The sequence below is a fragment of the Pelodiscus sinensis genome, chromosome 14, assembly GCF_052426305.1.
Source record: "Pelodiscus sinensis isolate ZL-2025 chromosome 14, ASM5242630v1, whole genome shotgun sequence".
In the NCBI taxonomy this organism is placed as follows: domain Eukaryota; kingdom Metazoa; phylum Chordata; order Testudines; family Trionychidae; genus Pelodiscus; species Pelodiscus sinensis.
The window spans coordinates 41687453-41704568 of NC_143065.1; the positions used below are offsets into that span (position 1 = coordinate 41687453).

General features: G+C 45.5%; 1 protein-coding gene across 1 annotated transcript in view; it reads right to left on the reverse strand.

Annotated features, from left to right (window-relative positions):
* MEGF11 (multiple EGF like domains 11) overlaps positions 1–16185 on the reverse strand; it is a 479353-nt gene extending 463168 nt beyond the window's left edge. Inside the window, exon 1 of the mRNA XM_075896878.2 lies at positions 16009–16185. The gene's annotated coding sequence lies outside the window, so the exon portion shown is untranslated. The remainder of the gene's footprint in view (positions 1–16008) is intronic.
* Positions 16186–17116: the final 931 nt, after the last annotated feature.

Sequence of the window (17116 nt, forward strand, 5' to 3'; positions counted from 1 at the left end):
GTGTCTCCTGTGCTGGATAAGAAACTCCAGAGAAGCAGGCAGATATGTCAAGACAATGCTTCAATTTACAAGTTCAATTTCTTGCTATCTAGAAAAGGATTACCTGGGTATATATCTTTGGCTGGTGGTGTGACTAAGGAAAAATTGATGGCTTTTCCCAAGTTTTACATATCTGGAAAAACTCGGGTGCAATGTTAAAGCAAGCAGGTTTTTTTGGTAGGCCAGAGGAATTTAATTTAATTGAAATGTTATTGAATAATACTGATTCCACTTTCCAAACTTGAGTGCCTCTTTCAATACAAATCCTCATTTAGGGCCTGATACAAAGTCCAATGAAAACAGCAGAAATATCCCCATTAACTGCCATGGACTTCAGATAAATCCGCTCAACAGCTATAACCTCATTTAAGTTGCCTATATAGCACTTGCTAGGACTAAACCAGATACTCAGATACTTAACTTCAGATATGCAAATGTGAAAAGTAGAACCACGAGTCCCCATGAAAAACAGATGATAGACACATCTATCTTACAAGGCTATCTCAATAAGTAACATTTTACATAAAAATAATTACATAATCCTATGCTGGTGTTCTTTACAGTCTGTAGCTTAAATCTTAAGAAATAAAAACAACCCAGGAAACTACAGACCAGTCAGTTTAACTTCTGTGCCAAGGAAGATAATGGAGCAAGTAATTAAGGAATCCATCTGCAAACACGTGGAAGATAATAAGGTGATAGGGAACAGCCAGCATGGATTTGTACAGAACAAATCATGTCAAACCAATCTGATAGCTTTCTTTGATAGGATAACAAATCTTATGGATAAGAGAGAAGAGGTAAATGTGGTATACCTAGACTTTAGTAAGGCATTTGATACAGTCTCGCATGATCTTATCAATAAACTAGGCAAATACAACTTAGATGGGGCTACTATAAGGGGGTGCATAACTGGCTGGATAACTGTTGTCAGAGAGTAGTTATTAACGGTTCACAATCATGCTAGAAGGGCATAACAAGTGGGGTTCCTCAGGGGTCTGTTTTGGGAACGGTTCTGTGTAATATCTTCATCTACAATTTAGATATTGGCATAAAGAGTACACTTATTAAATTTGCAGATGATACCAAGCTGGGAGGGGTTGCAACTGCTTTAGAATTTATAATTCAAAATAATCTGGACAAACTGGAGAAATGGTCTGAGGTGTAAATAGGATGAAGTTTAATAAGGACACATGCAAAGTGCTCCACTTAGGAAGGAACAATCAGTTTCATGCATACAGAATGGGAAGCGACTGTCTAGGAAGGAGTACTGAAGAAAGGAATCTAGGGGTCATAATGGACCACAAGCTAAATATGAGTCAACACTGTGATGCTGTTGCAAAAAAAGCAAACATGATTCTGGGATGCATTAACAGGAGTGTTGTGAGCAAGACACGAAACGTCATTTTCCACTCTACTCCGCGCTGATTAGGCTTCAATTGGAGTATTGTGTCCAGTTCTGGGCACCACATTTCAAGAAAGATGTGGAGAAACTGGAGAAGGTCCAGAGAAGAGTAACAAGAGAAAGGTGTAGAGAATATGAAGTATGAGGGAAGACTGAAAGAACTGGGCTTGTTTAGTTTAGAAAAGAGAAGACTGAGAGGGGTTATCAAGTACCTAAAAGAGTGCTACAAGGAGGAGGGAGAAAAATTGTTCTCCTTGGCCTCTGAGGATAGGACAAAAAGCAACGGGCGTAAACTGCAGCAAAGGAGATTTAGGTTGGACATTAGGAAAAACTTCCTGTCGGGGTGGTTAAACATGAATAAATTGCTTAGGGAGGTGGTGGAATAGTGGAATCTCTATCTCTGGAGATATTTAAGAGCAGGTTTCATAGATATCTATTAGGGATGGTCTACTCTAGATGTATAATCAGGTCTGGAAGAAAACTGTGGTCACCCAATGGCACAAAATATAGCAAGACATTGGAATGGAAGTGGTTGGTTTTAAACTTACTAGCAACTGACAGAGGAGTCAGTTGCATAAATATGAAGAGAACTGAATGGTACTAGTCTGAGATTAGCTGTACACCCTTCTAAGGCCATGTCCACACTAGACCTTAAGCCGAGCTTCAAGGAAATCAACTCCAGCTACTTAGAATACATAGCTGGAGTCATCTTACCTTAAGCCGAGCTTGGCGGCATTCCCAGAGCAGGAGGCTTATGGGAGAAAACACTCCTGTTGGCTTCCTTACTCCTGGCAAGAGCAGGAGTATTGGATGCCAGTGAGGGCGCCCTCTGAGTTTGATTTAGCGAGTCTTAACTACACTCACTAAATGGAACTCCGGAAGATAGATCACGGCAGTGGCTATCTTCCTTCTAGTGCAGACAAGCTCTGTATTGTGTCTGTTCCTTGGTGACTCAAATAAGTATTTTTCACAGGACCTTGGAGCATCATTTGCTGTCTCTCCACTAGAACCTCTACCTTTTAAAAGAACAACAAGAATTCTGTGCAATTCAGTCCAATAGCCTGACTGGCAGCACTTTGCATTATGGCCGACCATGCTTTGAGATCTGACCCTATGAGCTGGCAGAGGCTGGGAACCCTGCAAAGGTGACCCCTTTGGTCCAGTGAAGATACGAATGCATGCTGCTGGCTCATACATCCGGCATGTATTAGTGACCAACCCAGAACAGCACCAAGTTATCGGCACAGGCTGACAGAGTTGGAGAGACTGATGTATGAGTGGTGGAGGAACATGATACTAAGTTAAATAAATAGTTGTGGAGGGATGAGCGAAATCTCCTTGACCCCAATTCCAAGCAACCTACTCTCTGAAGCTCTGCATGGTTCACATTAGCTGGATACGGGGAAGCTCCTGCTGTAGATCTTACAGACAAGCAAGCCACCAAACTTAATCTATGAAGACACACATTTGGTTGAAAAAAAAAGCTTACTTAATTTTTGATGTGCATGACAGGCAACGAATAACTGGGTGCTGCTTTTATCTTGCATTTATATATCAAAGAAGGGCGATGTACCATTACAGAACAAAATAAAGTGTCAGACGAACACCTGTCAGTATCATAAAATATGTGCATTTTTATATGCCTTGCTTATTCTTTGAGAGGATCAATGGTTCTGATTTGGTATCTGATGTGCTTGCAAAAGATTATCCCCCACTGTAGCTAAGGAATTGAGCTGACCTGATAGATTTTTTTTAATGCATTCTTCTTGCACAGAAATCCTGAATTCTTTAACAGATCAGATGCACCCACTCCCAGATACAGGGAACTTGGCTTGTAATTTAGGATACTGCCTACTTCATTTGACCAATTTGCACACGCAGGCACAGGGGATTTCTCCTTTAGTGCAAGAATGAAAAAGTTGACATTGTTATTGCTAGTTTTTCTGAGCAATGTAGCAAAGAAGCCACACAGAGAAGCAAACCAGAATCTACAGAACACCGATTTTAAGGTACGGAAAATGATTTACCTCGAGTCACACGCTCACAGCTGAAGAGAACACAACATCTGCAGAGCTGCAGTGCTGCCCCTTAACAGTACAAGCAAAATAGCAGTAATGACAGGAATGATTTTTAATGATGCTTATAAGTGAATTTAGCACTCAGGAAAGGTGCTGCATTGGCAGCAGTGCAAATTGAAGTTTGTTCTCCACCCAACAAGTCTAACACAAGCAACGGCACTGTAAGCTTTCCCTGCATGACCTAACAGGGACCTGAAAAAACTCTCTCTTGGGGTGATCCACGGCTTAGTTTCTGCAGCATAATCCCAACAAAACTCGTGACGGACACTTTTGTGATGTGAACTCCTGACAGCTACACAGTGGATTGAAACCACCGCCCCATTTCATAGTGGCCACCAAACAGCCGTCAGATAACACTGTTGGGTCCCTACCAGCTAAAGTCATACTCTAGTCCATGGCCTCAAGTCAAAAGACTCTGTACCCCATTACCAAGATCACTATGGGTCAGATCCCTCTCTTAATGAATTTGAACTCAATTAACTGCACGGGAGGTTTGCACCACATTGAAGAGTTCTGAATTAAAATTATTCAATTAAGAAAAAGCATATCAAGTAACAATCCATTTAAGTGAATTTATCCCAAGTGAGAAACACCCGTTGGAATAAGCGATACTTCCACTGAATGGAAAGGAAACACCTTTTTATTCACTGACCTGGCCCTTACTTGAAAGTTCCCATATGTACTATCTTATGGAACAAATCACCGGTGGGCAATACATCGGGTATGGATTGCCAGGGTCAGGTATGAAGGCTTGCAGCTTGACCTGGCCGCAGATCACCGTTCCCAGCCAATGGGAGATGCAGGATATGGCGTGGACCGGGACACCTCTTCCTGCAGCTCCCATTAGCAGGGAACAGCAATCCACAGCCAACAGGAGCTGCGATCGCCAGTACCTGTTGAGGTGCAAGTAAATACAGCAGCGGCAGCCCGCCAGGGGCTAACCCTGGGGAACCAGATTCAGCCCACAGGATGGTATTTTCTCATACCTGAACCAGATGCTTGCTCTATTAAAAGGGGCTCTTTATACCAAGCATAAACCCACATACAGGCCTTGGTACTCAGATGTTTTTCAGGTTGCTCCTGATCCTAGCAAAATCATGTAGGGCAATAGGGTCAAGCACCATACATATACCCTACACCTTTTCTCCTGAGGCTAGGACAAGAAGCAAGGGGCTTAAATTGCAGCAAGGGAGGTTTAGGATGGACATTAGGAAAAACTTCCTAACTGTCAGGGTGGTTAAACACTGAAATAAATTCCCTAGGGAGGTTGTGGAATCTCCATCTCTGGAGATATTTAAGAGGTTAGATAAACATCTAGATGGTGCTTAGTCCTGCCATGATGGCAAGGGACTGGATGTGATGACCTCTTGTGGTCCTGCCAATTCTATATTAGCGTGCACTTACATAGACACCCTTCCCTGGCATATCACCAGAAGTCTCCTGCACAAGTTTAGCTGCAGGACTCCTGCAGTCTGTGAACATCAAGGATTTCCATGGAGTAGAGCACATCATTGTCACGTAGCAGAAAGAGAGACCAAACAAGCATTCTTATGTAAGGGAGAAGCAGACTGAAATTAGGCCCATGTAATATAAAATGAACACAGGTCCTAAAAACTGACTTCTGGAAACAAGCCACATCAAGCCACTGTGCTGGGGATGTTAAATTTAGTTTAATCAACTAGTCGATGGAATTTCTGTTGGTTAGTCAATAAGTTGAACCTGCTGCAGCTCTGCCTTTTAAATGTATTAAGAAACAGCAGGCTCTTAATACATTTAAAAGGCTGAAGCGCAGCATGAGGAACCCGGTGTGAGCCGGGACAGCTGATTCCCTGCTCATGCCAGGTCCCCGCCACTGTGCCTCTGCTTTTTACATTTAAAAAGCAGAGGTGCAGCATCTGAGACTGGGCATGAGCCAGGAATCAGCTGATTCCTGGCTCACACCCAGTTCCTGCTACCCCTTTGCCTCGCCTGCCCCTTGCTGAGGATGCTGGGGGGAACCAGCTTTTAAACTGGCTCCCCCCAGCACTGGCTCCTGCTGCTCCCCTTGCTCTGATAGAGGCAGCAAGGGGAGGGGAAGCGACTAGTCAAGGGACTAGTCGACTATCCGTTAAGCATAAGATTACATCCCTACACTGTGCAACTTGAAAATTTCCTCTTAGGCCACTTCGACACTACAGTGGCACACATGCAGCAAGTTATAGTGGATGCCTCCTAGATCAACCAAAGAGATTTTTCTATTGCTATAGGAACTCCACAGCCCCCAGCAACAGTAGCATTCTTCCAACAGCATAGCTGCAGCTATCTGTGGATTTGTGTCACCAGAGCTACGGCACTCAAGCATATAAGTTTTTCACACCCCTGAGCATCATAACTGTGTCATCCTAACTGTGACGTTGAAGCAGCCCAGAAATACTGGTGAGGATAAGTGGGAAAGGGGGAACAATCACACAACACCCAAGAAGAGGAGAAGGAGGCCTGGATTATGTAACCATTGGGGATGTGAGAGTTTAACTGGGGCTGGGAGCCAGCAGCTCCTAGCTCCAGCAGGGGGCCGGGGGCAGGAGTCCTACTGGCTGAGATCCTGCTTTAGTTGGTTAACCAGTTAAACATTTGAGAAACCGGAAGTTTAACTGGTTAATTGCTTAACCAGGATTTTACATCCCTAGTATAAATCAGTGAATTTAAATGCTGAAGGTTATCAATGTAGAATCCCCACACTAAACTCATCTGTGCATGTCAGATAAAGGGGTTTTGTGAATCCAGCTTCTCACCTTCCCATTTAACTCTGCAACACCTGGGTGAACCCTCTCTCTCACATCAGATCTTGTTTATTTGCCTCCTTCTTCCCTCTTGTTTGCTTTGTTGTGGTTTTCCATCTTCCTGGTCTGTACACATACATTTTGACCTTCCTTGTCATTGTCCCCTCTACGCTCCGCCCCCTCCCCCCCAGCCCATGTTCTCCTCTACCTCTTCTATTTCACATACTTTTTCCTGTAGTCAATACCTCTTATTTTTCCATAGAACCATGTGTAATGAGTGCTACTCTCCTATATGGCCACCAGCCCCCTCCAAATCCCAGATGATCCTGTACACCTGTCTGAGAAACACAATTTGTTTATATTTTTATTACCTAAACTGGTAAAATACATGGGAGAGAAAAGTCGTTGTCCATTCAAGTCTACAGGAATTTGTCAATACCACTCAGCCCACAGTTAGAACTGACCAGAGTTTTCAGGCAGTTTTTGTTAGTAGATGTTTGCAAACACCTTTTTTATTGTATTGTTACTGGACTAGATTTTCACCTGGGATAAACAGGCATAGCTCCATTTACCCCAGCTGGGAAGCGGACTTGTTTTTATTATTTGTAATGCAGAAGTACCCAAAGAACCTGTGGGGAAAATACACTCCCTGCCCCACAAAGACTTACAATCTAATGGCAAGAACAAACAAACAGTTCTGCTGCAGTGGACACTATTCCTTTCTATAACTCACATTCCAGTTCCAAGGGATGAGAATTCTTTGGGTATTTCTGACAGTCTTTATTTACTATCGGGCAGTGCTTTTTAAATGTGATTTACCACAGCTGTAAACTCCTTGAGACTTATTCCCAGTAGCCCTCACTGCAAATATTCCATCTAATCAATCCTCAATTAGTATGCAAATACATCCGATAGGCTACTGATATCTTTCCTTTCAAATACTTAATACATAATTAATGATCGTTCTAATGGCACAGAAGACTCCAACCAAAAGAACCTCTCGCTATAATTTATACATACACAGCTAAAGAAAATTGGTTTATGGAGGGACTTATCATTCAGGATTTTTGCAATCTCCTGGGAAGGCAATGGATAGTATTGGCAATCAGTAAACGCTGATACTGTACTTCAGGGCCTCAAAACAATACCCTACATAACAAAATATGAATGATGGTGAATTTTCACAATCCTAACATTACATAGTGTATAAAGAGCTGGATCTGGAAATCCTTACTCAGGGAAAACTCACATTACTACAAGCCTTTACTTAAGAGAGTAAAAACATCAATCTATGCAGACCATATGTACTGAGTCTGCTAAGTGATGACCTATATTTTAACAATAAAAAGTTACCTATAAAAATAGCTTGTACAGGCCATTTCCCTTTAAATAGGCAGATACAGCAGAATTTCACATTACATTAAATTTAAACAAGAGTGAAGTGAACGAACCTGGTCTTCACACTGTTTTTATAGGATTTGCTCTTTGGCTTTTACAATAGTAAAATGCATTTCTGAAGCCATTTTTATACATGAGATGCTATAATTAGCGAAAATTTGGAAAATTAAAGAAAATTTTAATATTTGTGTATCAGATGTATGTGTATACAAGCAAAGTTCTACCCAGAATAACATTACAGGATTATCAACACCCATCATACTTAAACCATTACTCAGAGGATAATTCTCTAAACTGTATGAATGATCACTTAAGAGACTTAAAGAAGAGGTCTATGGAGATCAAAAGCCCATCTCTTTCAACAGAAGTTGGTCCAATAAAATATGTTACCTAGATGCCTCATCCTTCTATACAGCAAAACAAAAATGTGTCTGGACATTACTACTTATATATATGCATCCTATATAAATTATTCCAAGAGTGTCTACTAATCCCCCTTCCCTTGAATCCTTTTATTAAGAAAAACCTGGCTTTAAAAACTTTGCTCTCCAGAGTTGCAATGGATGAGTGTTCACTAGCTGCTGTGCAGAAATCGGTGCACAACAAAATCCATAGAGGTAAATTCTGTGATATGGTCCTGTTTACCTGGTAACATGGCTACATGAAATGTGCAGAAAGGGAGAATTAAAGGGAGCATGCTGGGAAGGACAATACATTAGACATGTTACTGAGTTTGAAGAACAGTAAGCATTGTACCTATAATGGTTTTGATTTGCTTTACCCGTTCCTATAAGCACAACTTTCAAATGAATTGTCAGGCTTCTTTAAAAGAGAGATTTACAAGTTTTACATTAAAGGAAGAAAAACAAAAATATAATTTACACTATAATAATGCCACATAATACCATTGTTTTAATTCTTTATTAGAAATTAAGCTAGCTGTGGCAAGTGAATTAAACCCTTCAAAGACTGAAATGTTGCCAAATTCTGTTTTGACAGGTCTTATGTTTCTCAAAGAATTTCTCATTTCACTTTACTTGAGACTTATAAATGACATCGCATATCAAGGAATATGTTCCCCTCCTAATACTGCCGGGTAGATCAAGTGTCATCCTCCATGAAATTATTAGTTTTTTTTATAATAATTCATTTTGTTCTGGGACAATTTGACGTTCAGTCTTATTGATTTAATCTATGTTGAGTGGGGTGAGTGGTCCTGGTGGAGTTCCTGGAGAGTGTCATAGATCCTGCACCTCGGAGATGTGGGAAGCTCTCTGAAGTAGGAATGTCACCAGTTAATGGGTAACCAGTTTACTGGCAGTCCAGCCAGACTGTAGCAGCCGCCCGCCCGAGATGGGCAGAGGGCTGCTCCAGCCCCCCAGCCGGGCCCATCGCACCACACTGCTAGTGATGGGGAACTCCAGCTCAGCTGGGCCCACCACGCTGCACCATGTGCACTACAGCCCGGCCCAAGCTGCCCACAGCCATGCGGCACAGCCCGGTCCAACCTAGCCTAGCCTGAGCAGCCCTCCACCCACAGTACAGTACAGTAGGCCTGGCCCAAGCAGCCCACAGCCATGGTGTGCCCGGCCTAGAACAGCCCACAGCGCAACAGGCCCAGCCAGGCTGGAGCAGCCCCCTGCCAGTGCCACACTGTGGGTGGAAGGCCACTCCCGCCCCGCCAGGCCCACACACCACAGGGCTGCATTTAACCACTTAACTGATTACACGGGATTTTACGTCCGTGCTCTCAAGGGTCACCTTTGGATGGAGGGATGGGTTGTAGAGCAAACCAACCCATAGCTACAGCCTGAACCGGGTCACAGCCCCAGTCAAATTTGGCCCAGACTCCCTTCATCCATGATGACCAAGGGGCTGCAGGCGAAAGCTGAATAAGCAGCTCTGTGACCTGGTACCCCCTGGCTGGAGCAGGGTGCGAAGGCCCAGTCCGTGGGGGAGACACTGCAGAAGCCGCCGCGTGAGGTGAATTTCTCATTTTATCCCTTGCTTTTCCATTTTACTTCGTATTTATGGAAGAAGAAAAAACCACAGGGCTCCACACACGTGCCCCCAAAAGGTTGATGCTTATTTTTATGTTGACATGAATTTTGAGGGCTGATCAAAAGTCTAAACTGCAGCCTGTGCTAACAGTCACCCACTGGCTGGGAATAGCAGTACACGCTACCCAACACTGCCCTGCTCAACGGAAATGGGAAGGTTGCCTCAGCAGAGCTAGAGTACAAATCAGGGTACGGCTACACTGCACAGCTCTTTTGGGATACCAGAGGTATCCCAAAATAGCTACTCCATGTCTACACAAGCCGCCCGTTATTTCAAAATATTTTTCTAAATAATGAGTGCGCTATTTCAGCATCCAGGTAAGCCTCGTTCTATGAGGGTGCAAACTGCGTATCTTATTTCGAATTTAGGGTGCTGTGTAGATGCACCCACAATCTCTAAGCCTCTCTGCTGAGACTACTAACAAAGGGCAGGATGCCAGTCTCCTTCCTGAGGGCCAAATTCTACGTTCCATGCAACCCCATGACTATACGAGGATGTAAATCAATGCATCTTTGATAAGATAACAAGTTCTTTGATAAGATAACAAGCCTTGTGGATAAGGGAGAAGCGGTGGATGTCATATACCTAGACTTTAGTAAGGCATTTGATACGGTCTCGCATGATATTCTTATTGATAAACTAGGCAAATATAACTTAGATAGGGCCACGATAAGGTGGGTGCATAATTGGCTGGATAACCGTAGTCAGAGAGTTGTTGTTAACGGTTCTAAATCCTGCTGGAAAGGGATAACAAGTGGAGTTCCTCAAGGGTCTGTTTTGGGACCCGTACTGTTCAATATCTTCATCAATGATGTAGATATTGGGATAGAGAGTACGCTTATTAAGTTTGCAGATGATACCAAACTGGGTGGGGTTGCAACTTCTTTGGAGGATAGGGACATAATTCAAAATGACCTTAGCAAGTTAGAGAAATGGTCAGAGGTAAACAGGATGAGGTTTAATAAGGAGAAATGCAAAGTGCTCCACTTAGGAAGGAACAATCAGTTCCATACATACAAGATGGGAAGCGACTGTCTAGGAAGGAGCATGGCGGAAAGGGATCTAGGGGTCATAGTGGACCACAAGTTGAATATGAGCCAACAGTGTGATGCTGTTGCAAAAAAAGCAAATATGATTCTAGGTTGTATCAACAGGTGTGTTGTAAGCAAAACTCGTGAAGTCATTCTGCCGCTCTACTCTGCACTAGTTAGGCCTCAGCTGGAGTACTGTGTCCAGTTCTGGGCGCCACATTTCAAGAAAGATGTGGCGAAATTGGAAAGGGTACAGAGAAGAGCGACAAGAATGATTAAAGGTTTAGAGAACATGACCTATGAAGCCAGGCTTCATGAACTGGGCTTGTTTAGTTTGGAAAAAAGAAGATTAAGGGGGGACATGATAGCGGTTTTCAAATATCTAAAAGGGTGTCACAAGGAGGAAGGAGAAAATTTGTTCCTCTTGGTTTCTGAGGACAGGACAAGGAGTAATGGGCTTAAAGTGCAGCAGGGGAGGTTTAGATTGGACATTAGGAAAAAATTCCTAACTGTCAGGGTGGTCAAATATTGGAATAAATTGCCAAGGGAGGTGGTGGAATCTCCCTCTCTGGAGATATTTAAGAACAGGTTAGATAGACATCTGTCAGGGATGGTGTAGACGGAGCTTGATCCTGCCTTGAGGGCGGGGGGCTGGACTCGATGACCTCTCGAGGTCCCTTCCAGTCCTATTATTCTATGATTCTATGATTCTATGAACACAGGTTGAACCTCCCTAATCCGGCACTATCTGTGGTCCGGCATGATTTTAGTTAGTCGGGTGTCCACTTACCATGGGTGCGGCCATGTTTCCTGCAGTCCCCTAAAGTTTGTTTACATCCACCAGTCCTGGCTCTCAGGGTGTGTCTACACTGCACCCTTACCTCAAAATAAGGTATGCAAATTGCGCTATGCAAATTGCGTAGCTTATTTCCAGGTAATTTTGAAATAAAGCGCTATTCCAAAACATCCCTTAACTCTCATGGCAAAAGGTTTACAGGGATGTCGGAATAGCGAGACCATTATATTTCAAAATAACGGGCATGCTCAAAAGACATGGAATAGCTATTTTGGGATACTTCTAGTACCCCAAAATAGCTTTGCAGTGTAGACATAGCCTCAGGCTGCGTCTGGACTGGCATGATTTTGTGGAAATACTTTTAACGGAAAAGTTTTTCCATTAAAAGTATTTCCGCAAAAGAGCGTCTAGATTGGCAATGATGCTTTTGTGTAAAAAGTGTTTTTACGCAAAAGCATCCGTGCCAATCTAGACGCGCTTTTGTGCAAGAAAGCTACAATGTCCATGTTAGCCATCGGGCTTTCTTGCACAAAATATTAAGGTGCCTGTCTACACTGGCCCTCTTGCACAAGTATTCTTGCACAAGAGGTCTTAGCCCTGAGCGGGAGCAGGAAAATATTTGCACATGAAGAACTGATTTTGTACATTACAAAGTCAGTGCTCTTGCGCGAATTCAAGCAGCCAGTGTAGACAGATGGCAAGTTTTTGTGCAAAAGCAATTGCTTTTGCACAAAATCTTGCCAGTCTAGATGCACCCTCAGTGTTCCATGCTGTTATTTAGCTCTAATTTACCCCCAAATGTCTTCTAAGAGCCCAGTGAGCAGTGGAAGTGTTCGTAATGCTGCTAGACAATATTGACCTCTCATGGTTCGGGACCAGACTACAGAGGTTCAACTAGTACTGCGCCCTAAGTACTGCTGTGCCATAACCCAGAATATTAACTGGTTTCTCTGGTATGGGCAGCTGTCTATTAGGAATTGCCCTGTTCAGTCCAATGAAATCAAATGTCCTTTTCCTTATCTCCTGACCAATCCAATCTCTTAAACCAAATGCGTGGGAGCTATTAAGCAACTGCACTTTATTTTCTTTTTTGACTCAAACTCCTTTTTGAAAGATTGCACATCAATCCAGATACTGCTATGAACACAGTCAGCTGCTTACAGTCAGGGCTTCTACCGTGCCCTCACTTGGTAGATTTTAAAAGCAAAATAGATCCCAAGGAGCTGCCTGTCCCCCACACACACCAGCTCCTGAGAAGCAGACTGCCACCCTGCGTGTAAATGCATTTTAACATTTTAACACTCTCAGGTACGTACCCATCCAATTTGGTTTTGGTCAATTTTGCTGAAAAACTGGGATTCTCCTCATGCTGCAGCCATCGCTTGATAGGAGATAGGAGGCCAGATCCTCAGCTGGTGTAAATCAGTTATGTTCTAGACAACAGGCCCACACTCTAAATTCCAAAGTCAGCATCACAATTTTTTTTTAAAACTGTTGTATGTGTGTGTCACACTGCAGACACTGGGAGTCACAGGTGTCCTGATGTTTTTTACAGGTTCTGTCTGGGCCTTGCAAGTTGCCCTTTTAGCACTTCCACAAGCTTTTTCATCCCTCTCTTCTTAGCTTAGAGAACCTGCTCCATGAGTTTATTATATGTAAATTTGCAAATACTAATGTAAAAAGCAGAGCCAACAATTACATTAGAACTGTCAGCGTCAACAACAATGCTGATTTTTTTTTCTTCCTTTTCATTAATACCTGTCAGCCCTTCACGGTAACTCATTTCCTTAGGATGACACATAACTATTTCAGTTGTCTCAAGCTTTACATATTACTTGATCCAAATCATTTCTTAGTTACACTCGAGATACAGACACTGCATGTACGCACGTGAGACACAGACAACACAAATACTCACAGAGTATGATCCAAAGCCCACTGAAGGAAGTGGAAAGACTCCCAGCCACTTCAATGAGCTCTGACTCACAGCCAGATTTTGACAGTTACTGCATGCACACGCAATGTGAGGGGACAACACAAGGAATCCCTTTGCTCACTAACTAGAACACTAGAATCTTTTGCTCACTAGATGCAGGAGGCATCTGAGTACACAGTGGAGGGGTACATTGAGGCATACTCTACACCTAAAGGGGTCTGGCTGGACAGTTTGGGAGAGGCCTCCACATCTTTACTGTGCACCTGACAGCCCTTAGAGGACAACAGCAGCTGGGAGTACATCGTGCAATGCTTCAGGAAAGGTGTGAATGGTAACACAATACTGCATGGGAATGTGCTCCCCCTACAGGCTTTCAGCTTCAGCACTACAACTTCCACACTCCCCAATTTCTGCAGCTCTGGTACGCAAAGTACACAAAACCTTATAACTTTTCTATAAAAGTAACCGTGAACTGTATGAACACTCCATTTACATTCCTGCCTCGGGGACCGGTATAGCAGTACTGCCAAAAATAGTAATTACATAGGAGCATTTTAGTACGCGATAGTACGCAGCATTTTTCTTTCCACCAAAGCAGTATAAATATTATATTTAAATAGTAGCTCATAACACATGATTTTGAAAACAATAACCAAGCGCATGCCTTGTAGCAGCATGGAATTAGAAATGATTTACAGGCACAGATAAAAGGTTTGAAACAACTGTGATCTCGGTATAGTGAGATAGTTTATACAAGAAACATTGAAAAGTGCGTTCACATTTCCATTACAATACCAGTTTTCGGGGATTTTACAGTGTACATTTGCTTTAAAATTAAACCTGGTATTTAACATCTAAAGCATAAGGGATTATTCAGGTGAAGTCTGAACTGTTCAATTGGCCATTTTTATGTGAAAAAAATCCCTCCGCCTGTACACAGGAGGGAAAAGATTGTGCCTTCAGATATATAGTTCTGATTAAAAAACACCAACTTCATTAATTTATTTTAATTATAACAATAAGCACCCATCCAAACTGCTGAGTGCTTTAATTCAGACCACAACCATGACATAAAATACTTCCCTAAACTGCCTTAGTCCCCCACTTGGTAAACTGAAATGATGGAAGTTTATGAAGCAGTGATTTTTATTTTGATTTTTCTGCCTGGGGCCAAAAGAGGGAACACAAATTTTTGCTTTGAAAAATGACTAGTCTTCACATGGACAAAAACTTTTGCAACAAAATATCCCCCACCATCTTTAATAAGCAGACTCAGTGAGATGCTTCCCAACTACCTTTCCCTAACACAAGATGCTGTGAAAGCCAAGTTCAACAAATTGATATTCAAGGATTCCTTGGACCTTCGTTATTGACAGGTAGAAAGTCATGGACTTCTACCACGATTGACCCTGCCAACATATGAATAACTTTATGTGCACGGTACAGGATCACTCACTGACCTGCTAAAAAGCCCAGTCAAGTCACTCCCACTGGGTTGATGCCTTTTACAGTGACTCATGTGCATCAGCATTTGCAGGAGCGGAGACTTGGACCATAAATGACCACGCAAACTAATATGCCACAGAGGAGTCTCCAGAACCCTTCGGCTTAGGGAGGTGCAGTTGGTTCATTTCACTTGTATCTAACACTACCACAAGCACACACACACAAAGGGGGGGGGGGCTCTGTTAAAGTGACACCAGAAGCTCTAAGACTAGGAGAAAGTGAAGACTGGGATGCAAATACTCGCCCATTCCGGGGCGGCTCCCCAGCCCGACTGAATCTGGAGGGGCTGCTACATTCTACGGCCTGACCCGCAGCAGCAGGGGCACGAAGCGCTGGGTTTCAGCCCCCCCACGGTCCCCCTCTCCCCGGCTCGCCAGGGAACTCGCCACGGCCCGGCTGGCGCGGGTTTCTGCCGGACCCGTACTAGCCTCCCCTGATCGCGGGGGCTGTGCCCATGCGCGGGGGGGCTGCGCTGCTTTCCCCGGGGAGGGAGGATCTGCCCGCCCCTGGGAGCCCGCTCCTCGCCCCATGTCCGCAGCGGAGCGAACTTTGCGCTGCCCGGCCCTGGGGCTGCGGATGCTCCGGCCCACGGGGCTCCACGGGAGCCGGCAGCCGCTCCAGCCGGAGGCAGGGCGCGTTTGGCCGCACTGGGCGGCAGCAGGGAGGCGGAGCCCTGCCCAGCAGCCCGCGCTGGCTGCGGGTCACTCGCACCGCAGCCCCCCTCCTGCGCCCCCGGGGGCCGGACACATGCAGGCGGGGCGGCCCGCAGAAAGTTGACCCCGAAGCAAAACCCACCCTTAAAGCGGGGGGGGGAGGGGGCAGGGGGGGGGGGGGCAGAGCAGCGCTGGGATGAAGGGGACCCCCAGCAGGGCTGCCCCCCTGCAGCACCGGGGGGGGCAGCGCCGGGCGGAGAAGGGGGCTCGCCCCCCCGCCCGCAGAGAGGGGTGCAGCGGTGCGAGGCCCCGGGGAGAGGTGCCCCCTGGCTCCGCTCCCACCTACCTCGGAGCGTCCCTCCCGCGGCGGGGCTCGGCGCGCCAGCCCGGGCTGCAGTGCGGGGAGCCGGAGCCGCTCCAGCCGAGGAGCCGCCGCTGCTGCTGCTGCGGGCTCCGGGCGCCTCTTTGGCTCTGTTGGGAAAGTTGCAGCGGCCACGCGACGCCCCTTAAACCCGCCTCCCAGCCGGGCCCGGGGGGGGGGGGGGGGGTTGGAGCTTCACTCACAGCCACGCGCTCACCCCCCGCCGGGCTGGGCGCAGCTGCTGCAGGCGCGCGAGCCTCGGCTCCTTGGATCCGTGCATTTACCGCCGCTGCCAACGCGGCGAAACTTTCCAGCTCCCTGCTGGGCTGGGCTGGGGGTGGGGATCCTAGGGCTAGCTTGGCTCGCGGGGGCAAGGGGCCGTGCATTGCCTGGGCGGGGGGGCGGGGGGGCACGAATCGCCTGCAAGGACGAAGGTTCGAGCTTGCACCGAACTGGCCCCCCGGAACTCCTTGCAGCTGTGTGTGCACGAGGATGCAAGCTGCAAAGGGGCGCCGCAGCCCCTAGGAGACAGCGAGCAGCAATAGGGCTGCTCCCGGGTCCTGAAAGCCCCAGGGCTATGGACCGACCCGGTTCCGCAGATTTGCTTAGGAAGGGGCCGTGCAAACTTCTGGCCTAATTCAGTGTGCCTGGCTTTGCAGGTGTACGTGCACGCTTTTCCTATGCGCCGCCTGCCTCTCCATTTCCCCCCAAACACACGCAGGGTGGACAGCGGCTCCTTCTAGCTGCCCCCAAGCAAAACTGACTATTTAGTTGGAATTGGTCCTGCCTAGAGCAGGGGGCTGGACTTGATGACCTTCTGAGGTCTCTTCCAGCTCTATGATTCTATGGGAAGGCTGGTTAGAAGCATGGAGGGGGAGGGCGGTCCAGCCCTTGGGCTGTAAATTCTCTCTCTGACCCATGTCCTGAAAAAGTTACAACGCTCCTCTAAAAGAATTCCTGAACAGAAAATGTGTATGATCAGTGATTCCAAATACAGGCGCCATCCACTACTGATGGAATTAGCCGCACAGCTAAGCCTTTTCACGTTTGCAAAATGTTTTGAAGAATGAAAAACACTGTTCAAATGCTAAGG